Source organism: Physeter macrocephalus, chromosome 10 (genome assembly GCF_002837175.3).
Source record: "Physeter macrocephalus isolate SW-GA chromosome 10, ASM283717v5, whole genome shotgun sequence".
In the NCBI taxonomy this organism is placed as follows: domain Eukaryota; kingdom Metazoa; phylum Chordata; class Mammalia; order Artiodactyla; family Physeteridae; genus Physeter; species Physeter macrocephalus.
Window position 1 is genome coordinate 4,750,787 of NC_041223.1, and position 10,342 is coordinate 4,761,128.

Below are 10,342 nucleotides of genomic sequence, written 5' to 3' on the forward strand. Positions count from 1 at the left end.
ATTCAGCACCACCAAACCAGCTTTACAACAAATGCTAAAGGAGCTTCTCTAGGCAGGAAACACAAAAGAAGGAAAAGACCTACAAAAACAAACCCAAAACAATTAAGAAAATGGTAATAGGAACATACATATCTATAACTACCTCAAATGTAAATGGATTAAATGCTCCAACCAAAAGACATAGACCGCCTGAAGGGTACAAAAACAAGACTTGTACATATGCTGTCTACAAGAGACCCACTTCAGACCTAGGGACACATACAGACTGAAAGCGAGGGAACGGAAAAAGACATTTCATGCAAATGGAAATCAAAAGAAAGCTGGAGTAGCAATTCTGATATCAGACAAAACAGGCTTTAAAATAAAGACTATTACAAGAGACAAAGAAGGACACTACACTACATAATGATCAAGGGATCGATCCAAGAAGAAGATATAACAATTTTAAATACTTATGCATCCAACATAGGAGCACCTCAATACATAAGGCAACTGCTAACAGCCATAAAAGGGGGAAATCAACAGTAATAAAATCATAATAGGGGACTTTAACACCCCACTTTCACCAATGGACAGATCATCTAAAATGAAAATAAATAAGGAATACAAGCTTTAAATGACACATTAAACAAGATGGATTTGATATTTTTATGACATTCCATCCAAAAACAACAGAATACACTTTCTTCTCAAGTGCTCATGGAACATTCTCTAGGATAGACTATATCTTGGGTCACAAATCAAGCCTTGATAAATTTAAGAAAATTGAAATTGAATCAGGTACCTTTTCAGACCACAGCGCTATGAGACTAGATATCAATTACAGGGAAAAAAAAAAAAACCGTAAAAGATACAAACACATGGAGGCTAAACAATATGCTACTAAATAACCAAGAGATCACTGAAGAAATCAAAGAGGAAATCAAAAGTTACCTAGAAACAAATGACAATGAAAACACGACGACCCAAAACCTATGGGATGCAGCAAAAGCAATTCTAAGAGGGAAGTTTATAGCAATGCAACCCTACCTCAAGAAACAAGAAAAATCTCTAATAAGGTCATGTGCTCAGCCACATCCAAAGTTGGCTTACACTACATCCATGTTTCAGGGAGCAGAATGGAAGAAGAGGCAAGAAAGGAAAGTCTCATCCATTCCTTTCTGGAAGTTTTTCACATCATGCTGCACATTCTGTTGGCCAGGACTTAGCCTTATGGCCAGAATTAGCTGCAAAGGAATCTGGGAAGTGTGGTCTACCTAGGCAACAATGGACCTAGCTAAAAATTCCACTACTAACATGAGATAGGAAGATTGGATTTATCAGGTAGAACTAGCAATCTATACATTTTTTTTTTTCTTTTTAGCTTTTCAACTTCTGGCAGCAAAGTAAGATTTTGCAGCAAGACCATGAACCCAAGAACCAAATATTGTTGAGAGAAAAGATTTAATACTTTATTTCCCCCTTTAGCATATCAAGAACCACACCTCACTTACATTGAGGACTCACTCAAACCATTCTCTCCTGGAATAGAATGGGCTTCCCTTTCGTTTAAAAGGATGAGATTTGTTCTTGTATTACTAGTAGAAAATGATATAAGACAAGAAAAAGAAAAATACTGATACTGTTACAGTCTAGGATATGGTGAGAAGGACATAGAGAGGGAAGGAAGAGAGTAAAGAGTCAAAGTTATAAATCTTCAGGCTGTACTCTGAAAGGGGGTGGTGCTTCAGAAGACTTTGCATAACACAGAGAGCAGGGGAGGCTCGCTGCCATCCTCCATGTGCTGACTTCCCCCTGGGACTCTGGGAAGGGGTTTTCTTAAAAGCTTCTGTTGTATCAGTCTGAAGTTGTTGGTGCAATATAATTTCAGAGGGAAGCCTTGAGGTCAAGCTCTCTGGGCTACTCTTAGCTCCTTTATGTTATGAGTGCCAGGTTGAGAGTCAGCAGATATGCCAGGTGGCCAGCCAATGCTGGACTAAGTGCCCCCCCTAATGATATCTGGGGGTCACAAGTTGGACAAGGGGAAGTAAGTGGCTGAGACTTAGGAAGTCAAGCTGAGGTTGAGTAACCCAGCTTTGTTCAAGGCGAAAGAAAGACCACCAGAGTGTATCGGTATATTTTTAAAATGTCATGGAAAGAAAAATACATTAGAATTTTCCCCCAGACTTTCTCCTAGCAGTTGAAGAGAAAAGGGATTTTTAAAACAAACCCACCAACCAAACAAAACCTTTGTTCTGAACAAAAGCATACCACAGTTCCATATGATACATTCCACAAAGTAAAAGGGGACTGTTGCCAAATTTTTATGAAGAAAAGACAGAAGGATTCCACCCATCAGTTCCCAACATCTATAGTGAAACTATTTCTTTGCCTAACTAAAAACAAACAAAAAACTGAAAGGAAACAAAGGAAAAAAATCTTGAAAGAAGTGCAACTAAAAACAACGTATTTTAAACAGAAACAGACTCACAGACTTAGAGAAGGAATTTATGGTTACCGGGAGGAAGGGTGGTGGGGGAGGGATAGACTGGGAGTTTGGGATTGACATGTACACACTGCTATATTTAAAACAGATAACTAATAAGGACCTACTGTTATAGCACAGGGGAAAAAAACAATGTATTTTTTCAAATGTAATCTGGTTCTCAAATCATAATTATTAAGTGCTTGCATACTTCGGTGTTTCTTTCCTCAGTTTCCTTACTTTTCAATGTATACAAACAAATTCCAATGTAAAGTACATAAAAACACCTCCTTCAGTCTTTGCTGCAGTTGAAATGATTGTAGATTCTGTTCCATCACTACCCTCTGTCCCTACTGCATCTTTACTCTCACTGCTTCTCTATAAATAGCTCAAGTCTCACGTCTCTTCCACTGATCCTGTCATGTCCACAAAAGAATAACTTCCCTTCCTCCTTCCTCTCACAGCTAAACTTTTTGAACACTCTATCTAGGCTTTTTAAGGCTATCACCTTATTCAAACTACCCCTCCAGGCTCCTATCCCATCTCAATACGCATGGGTTAATCCCTCATCACTCCATTTAAAGCTCTTTCAAGATTTTCCTTGCTGATTTCCCAAAGAACAAACTTAACAGCCTCTTTGAAGATATCATTTTCACGAAACTTAGTAGTTTTGGATACACCTGACCAGCCTCTTCCTTGAGGTTCTCTGTCTCTGACAGCACTGACCTATGTTCTCTTAGCTCTCCTCCACTCCTTCCATGAGCTCTTCCCCAGCTCCTTCCTCTACTGTTTATGTAAAGGTTCTGCAAAGACCCATCTTGATGCCCTTCCTGCAGCTCTCCCTGTACCGTGTCACTTCTATGACTCATTGAGTAGATGTGCAAGAGTCTCTCTAGGCCCTAGAGTCTAGGTTATGTACCCAAAAGGAGCACTGTGGGATCATAGCATATGAACGTATTCGATATTACTACATTCCCAGAATTGCTCTCCCAGAATTGCACCAATTACGGTTCTCATAAGCAGTGTAAGAGCGTGCCCTGCTACTCTATGTGTACCCCACATAGATCAGGATGGAGGGCTGTCAAATCACATCTCATTGTTATTAAAATCAAATAGTTAAACATCCTTTGATATTTCATTGACAATTTAGGTGTTCTATTCTGAAGTTTCCTGTTTATATAGATTGCTTAACTTTTAATTTAGTTCATTTGTCATTTTTGTTGAGTTTCGTCACATATTATGGATACTAATCCTCCGTGGGTTCTATGCATTTGCAAGTTTCTTCCAGTCCTCTCAATGTTTTAAAGCCATGTCTTATTGTGGAGAAGTCTTAATTTTAATATTGTCAATTTTATCAGTCTTTTCCTTTTAAGGTTGTGCTTTGTATATCATATTTAAGAAAACGTTTTTTACCATAAGATCTAAAAATATATTTTTATGTTATCTTCTAAAAGTTTTTCTGTTCAGTTGTAGGTCGGAACAGTGGGAGGAACAAATGTAATCTAGATTTTTGAAATATAATAAGAATAACCAGCATGGTTCCATGGCTAGTGAATAATATCCTTTTCCACTCTGATTTATAATGCAGTATCTGACTTTTTGCATGCGTATCTCGCTGTGGCCTCCTCACTCCATTCACCTATTGTTCTCTTCCTTCTCTCAACATAAACATCACAGTGTCGTAGGACTGTGGCTCACACTGGCATCTTTCCTCGTATGAGCACATCTTCAGCGTGACTTTATCTGAGGGAGTCTTAGGTAAATTTGGATGAGGATATATAGTTACAACACTCTTGTGTTTAATTTTACTGGATGCCCCAGAACTATTACCAGCTTAGAATCACTTTTTAAATTATTTTTTGGCTTGGAGGCTCCTGGACCATACGGTGGCACACACTTCAACCTCAAAAGTAGTACGAGGTCACTACTACGGTTGTAAAATCTTAGAGATTTTTTTTCTGTGCAGAACTAACAAGAAGAAACATAAGCTTCCTAGCAGTTTCCCTCCCTTGTGGGCATATTGTTTAGATTGAAAACTCTGACTCTCGGTGTTGCTACTTGAGGATTCCAGCTTTATGCACCTGGCCCGACTTCATTCATTAGTTTCCGGAGCTTAGTGCCTTGTAAGCCCAACTCTGCAATTAAATAGACATATGAACAGACTGTCTAGGTGTTCCTGAAGGAGGGATTTTAGGTTATCTGGTCCCAAATATTGCCGATAGGAAAGTTAACTGACTTACTCCTGAATCTGTAACTTGAGCCACATCTCTGCATTATGCTATCTCTAACTACCTGATTGCACAACTTCAGCAAGATGACCCACGAGCACCTCCAAATTAACCGAACTTCTCATTTTTCTTCCAAAATACAGTTACGTTAATGACATCACTGTCTTCCCCTACACACAGGTTCAAAACATCCACTTCAGTGCATTTTATTGTAGGTAAATTTTACTTAAAAAATGTGAAAAAAAAGTGTTATCTTTGTGTCTTCTTTCCTTGCCTTCAAAGCCAACAAATGGCCAATGTATGTTTAATGGACCCCAGAAATGCCCATTTTGGTTGCTTTCTTTCCAGCTCCAATGCAGCGGCTCTCACTAAATCTCTCTGGGCTTCTCACCAGACCACTGGAACAGGTTCCACCTCAGGGTGCTTCTCTTCTTCAAGACACCTCACTCCACGGCCAGATGAAACTCCCCAGAGTGGAGTTTAGATTCTGCTGTTATCCTACCCTCAAATATTAGATTCTCTATGGTTTGTGGAATGAAATCCAAACTCTTCAACCTAGAATGGAAAGCTCTCCCTGACTTGATCCCACTCTACCTCTGAGCCTAACTTTCCAACACTCCCTTCTCAGAGTACTAGCCTCCACACACAAAATCAATGTTCCACGCCGTCCTAGCCTTGGGAAGAGTATGCACTCTCGAATAAGAAAGTTTGGATTCGAGACCTGGCCTCACCACCGACACAAAGCTTTTCTACCTAAGGGTCATCAGGATGTATTTTGAAGATACAGCAGATGTAACTTGCTGATGGATTGAAAATGAGGTGTCAGAGAAAATGAAGAGTCAAGTAATGCCAAGGTTTATGGCCTGAGCTGTGGGAAGGACAGAGGCGCCGTGAATACCATGCGGATGGTGAGACAGGAGGACGGCTGGGTTTAGGAGTCCGGGTTAGGACCCCTGACATCAGGATGTCTGCTGAGGCGCATCCTTCACGACACAGCTCAGCTCTCATCTCCTTTGGATGGCGTCACAATTTCTGCCTTTCCCGGGGTGTCCGTCTCTGCTTTCCTCCGGGCACTGCTTTCTCCCTTGCAGGACAGGCAGAGTACCCGTCACTTTTCTCCTCCTACACATGAATCTTACTAATAAGAGGACTCATGTCTGCATCACCTCCGTCCCCAACCCCGACAGGTAGGCAACTCTTTTACAGAGAGAAGCTCAAAAATATGTCTGAATGAAAATTAAAATGTATATGGAATTGTTCCTTTTATTTTGTACCATAAATATCAATAAAGTGCTTTAAACCGGCGAGGAAAGTCATCCCCGTGGACTTCTGACATCCCACCAGCAAGCAGAGCATCCTTATCAGATAGTCTCTGAAAACTTCCTTCTAGAGAGAGCTCTTCTAATCCTGCCTACATTTTCCATGATCTCATATCAGAATCTGTGATTGCAGATAACTATGGGAAAGCAGTTTCCAAACTTAGTGGTAAATACCCTTCAGTAGGAGCCTATGGCTGCTCTTCATTTGTATAACAGAGACAACAGATTTGCCAAGCAACTAAAAATAAGAATGTGAATTTAAAAATACATATTACTGAAGACAACTAAGCTTTGCCATTCTAGCAGCGTATAGCTATGCTATGGGTCCAGGGGAAAATTGGACTTCCAGTCAGAAAACCTTCACTCTGTCATCTCCCTATAACTGTACCATATTCATGTGTCTGCAGGAAAATATTTCATTAGTGAAAACGCTAACCTTCCCCTTCTGAGCTCCTGTGTGTCTTTCAGAGCCTCCCGGTGCCTCAGATTCTGCATTCAAAGAACACACCCGGCTCCTCTCCCTCCCACATGAAGGGCTGTGTTCATTGCTGTCTGTCTGCTTGCTAAATTGATTGATTGATTATTTAAAGTTTTCTGGAATACAGAAGAGTGACTTATAGCTCTGCTGTAAATATCAGTTGTCTTCGAGATGCCCTGGGGATAGTCTAGAATGTGCATGTGTCTGCAGGCCCTACCCCAGACCTACTGATCCTGAGTCCTCCGGGGAGGGTGGGGTGTGGAGAAGAAGCCCGGTATCTCTGCGGGTGGCTGGGGAGCCCCTCTGCCGAGGTCTGTGCCGCAGCTTTGCGGCTTTGTGGCGGGCAGCCCTGTATTTGAATCCCAGCTCCGCCCCCTCATAGCAGGGTGGCCACAACTTGCTACTGAGCCTCTCAGAATCAGCTTTATCCTCTGCTCAAGGGCCATCCCATCCACCAGGCTGTCCTAGAGGTTAGAGATAATGAACACAAAGACCCCGCCTTGTGCACGACAGCCAGTGCTCAGTACTGGTAGCTCGGTACAGGCAGCACTTGTTTTACTGAACTTAGCTTTACTGGGCTTCGAAGATATTGCGTTTTTTACAAATTGAAAGTTTGTGGCAACCCTGCGTTGAGCAAGTCTATTGGCACCGTTCTTCCAACACCATTTGCTCACTTTGTGTCTCTGTGTCGCATTTTGGGAATTCTTGCAATACTTCAAACCCTCCACCAGCAAAATATCACAACTTGCTAAAGGCTCAGACGATGGGTAGCGTTTTGCAGCAATAAAGTATTTGTAATAAAGGTATGTACATTGCGGTTAAGACATAATGCCATTGCACACTTAATGTGTTTTTGAAACTGTTGTATTACCTACTTTCAGTGTTAATGAAGAATTGTCATATATGTAAACTGCATGTTAGACACATCTTTTAAAAAAACTAAAATAATTATATTCGTGTGAGGCATATCATTTTTTTCAAGTATGAAAAGAATCCGTTAGCAAACCTGCTCGGTAATTTGGTGTCTGTTAAGGTAGGAGAGTGGTGGACAGGTAATCTATGCATATACCACTAGAGCCAAGACATAAAGTGAGGGAAAATATATTTTACCCCCCTCCCCCCAAAGAAAGGGTAAGCGTGACTTTACGTGCACTGGGAGACAAAAAAAAAAAATCCATGTGATTTTCTTCATTGCTATAGTTGCCTTATGGGGGTGGTCTGGACCCGAACCCGCAGTACCTCCCGGCCACGCCTGTTTGGAGCTTTATTAACGATCACCAGCAAATCAATTTTGATGACAGAGCCCTACACAGAGGGCCCCTGCCTGCCTCCGGAGCTCATTCCATTCTTCTGCCTGCTTTGTCCCAAACACCCCAGCCGGTCTGTCCTGCCTTTTTTAACTCAAGCACGACACAGGGGTCCTCCCCGCGGGCTCAGCTGCAGCTCTCCCGTGTTCTCACTGACGGCTCCTTCTCTCCTGGGACTTCACGCCTCCTCTCTGTAAGGGGTCCTCACCCCACCACCAAAGCACCTTCTATCACATTACAAATGCCTTATCGTTCTCCTACAGCTCTTCCAACGACCTAATACTTGTATTCCATTGATTTATTTCCTTCCTGTTGATCTTTTCCCACCAGGCTCTTGTCTGTCTCATGCTCCCTCGAGCCCCAACGCCTGAGACAGCATTTGCTGACTAAATGAATAACCTTGAAAATCAAATTACTCAACCATAATACGTTCAGATAGTCCTTGGATTCATCCGTCCAATTCTGAAAAACAGAGACCCATATTACAGACACAGGGAATCCCTCCAGAAACTTTCAGAGAAACGCAGGCCATGCTGCACAGCCCTGCCAGGCCTCTCTGCCGACAGAGGCAAGTCCAGGCTTCAGGAAAGGGCAAAATCCATAAAAGGAAGACGTGAAAGGATAAAGCTTTCCTGATTTTTCTCTTTCCTTTTCAGTTTCCCTGTAATATTTTTCTTCTGCAGTTACTTTTTTGTAAACTAGAGCAATGCCAAACAATGAGAGAACAGTGCCCGCTGCTGCCGTATTGACAGTGGCCAGGAAGGGAGGATGGGACCAGGATGCTGTGGGACAGACACTTCTCCGGCTCCGTTGCCCATCAGGACCCAGCTGAAGCTTCTAGGGACCTGGCTCAGGAAACCACAGTTGGGAAGAGCAGTAGCTAAAGGTCATATGGTCCGGTTGCCTGGAGAGAACCGAAACTCGCAAACAGCAGCTCCGTGCAGTTTCTGTAAGAAACTGGGAGACCTGGCCTGTCCGCAGCGTTCGTGACTCTAGACAGGAACCCCTTGAGGTTTACCCTGTGCTCTGCCTGCTGGCAAGAGGGGTGAAAGAACAGCCACCACCTTACCACCTTCCAAAGGCAACCTTCACCTCCCTCTCTGTCTGTGTCTCTCTATCTCTGTTTCTCTCTCTTGCCTGTCTCGGTTTCTGTCTCTGTCTCATTTGCTTAGCTGTATTTGTACATTTTGAATAAATCAGCTAAGAATTAAGCCCTTCACCTCCAGAACCCACTTCGCATAACCACACTTCCATGGGGCATCCATCTGGCAGGTTGGGAGCACAGGAAGTTCTGACCTTGGTATTAGGTTGGTCTTTGGTGCAGAGAAGGTTCCTTGATCAATGGAAAACTTTCAGTGCCACATTTTGTATGGCGTAAAGCAACTTTATACTTTTATTGTTTCTATTGGTTTCTTTTTTTAAATTGACTTTTTGTCAATTTAATTCTTTAGTCGCTATTTTTTCTTAGTGTAAATCAAACTTTCCTGAAAGAATTCTTTTTCTCCATTGATTGGCTTTTCTGGAAAGACTCCCTGTCTTTTCAACATGCTGTTTACCTAATTTTTTTTTCCTTTTATATTTTTTTCTTTTATGTTTTTTCCCTGGTTAATTATAAAATTTTCTTTCCTTTTATTGGCTTTGTTAGGGTCTGGTTTTAAAGCGTTTCTTGGCCTTCTGAAAGAAATAAACTTGAACATCACATAGAATGTGGTTTTGCATTATATACTTGTAGCAAGTAAGTGTATAATAAATATGGATTGGGGACATTTCAGAAACAGAAGAATACCCAGAGATGGGCCACCTCCAGTACACAGTTCAGGCAAATTAGGCTATTACGTTTTGAACACTGAAGAGAAAGCTAGCTGGAACTCAAATCCCACCATGGAAGGATGTTCTTTTTCAGGTAGCTGTCAGGAGAGCATTGGCTGGGGACGAGGTTCCAGAGGAAAGACCAGGGGCAATGTACGCCCTAATATATATAACTACATAATACGTGATTAATCCTAACGTATATGACTGACCCTAACATACACCCAATTCTGAAAGCAGACAAGGAAGCAGCTCACTGCTAAATAAATAAACCACAACAGAAAGAAGAGGATCACGGAAGAAAATCCCCAACTCCTCACCACCCGAGTGCCACTACAGAAGGTTCTGTACTGCCTTGGTATGTAAACAAGTGGACGTCTTTAAATTCCTTCAAACAGAGAATAAACAAGAAAAGTGGTCACCTTCTAGAACTTACAAAGGCTTTTTAAAAACTGGAGGCCAAGGGCTTCCCTGGTGGCGCGGTGGTTGGGGGTCCGCCTGCCGATGCCGGGGACGCGGGTTCGTGCCCCGGTCCGGGAAGATCCCACATGCCGCGGAGCGGCCGGGCCCGTGAGCCGTGGCCGCTGAGCCTGCGCGTCCGGAGCCTGTGCTCCGCAACGGAAGAGGCCACGACAGTGAGAGGCCCGCGTACCGAAAAACACAAAACAAAAAAAAACTGGAGGCCAAGCAGAATCATTCTGTGACCCCCCCAGAGGCAGATCCTACCCCTGGGCCTG

General features: G+C 42.5%; 1 long non-coding RNA gene across 3 annotated transcripts in view; it reads right to left on the reverse strand.

Moving 5' to 3' along the window:
- The window catches only part of LOC114487024 (uncharacterized), an 83,021-nt gene that overhangs the window by 71,962 nt on the left and 717 nt on the right, over positions 1-10,342 (reverse strand). The window lies entirely within an intron of this gene.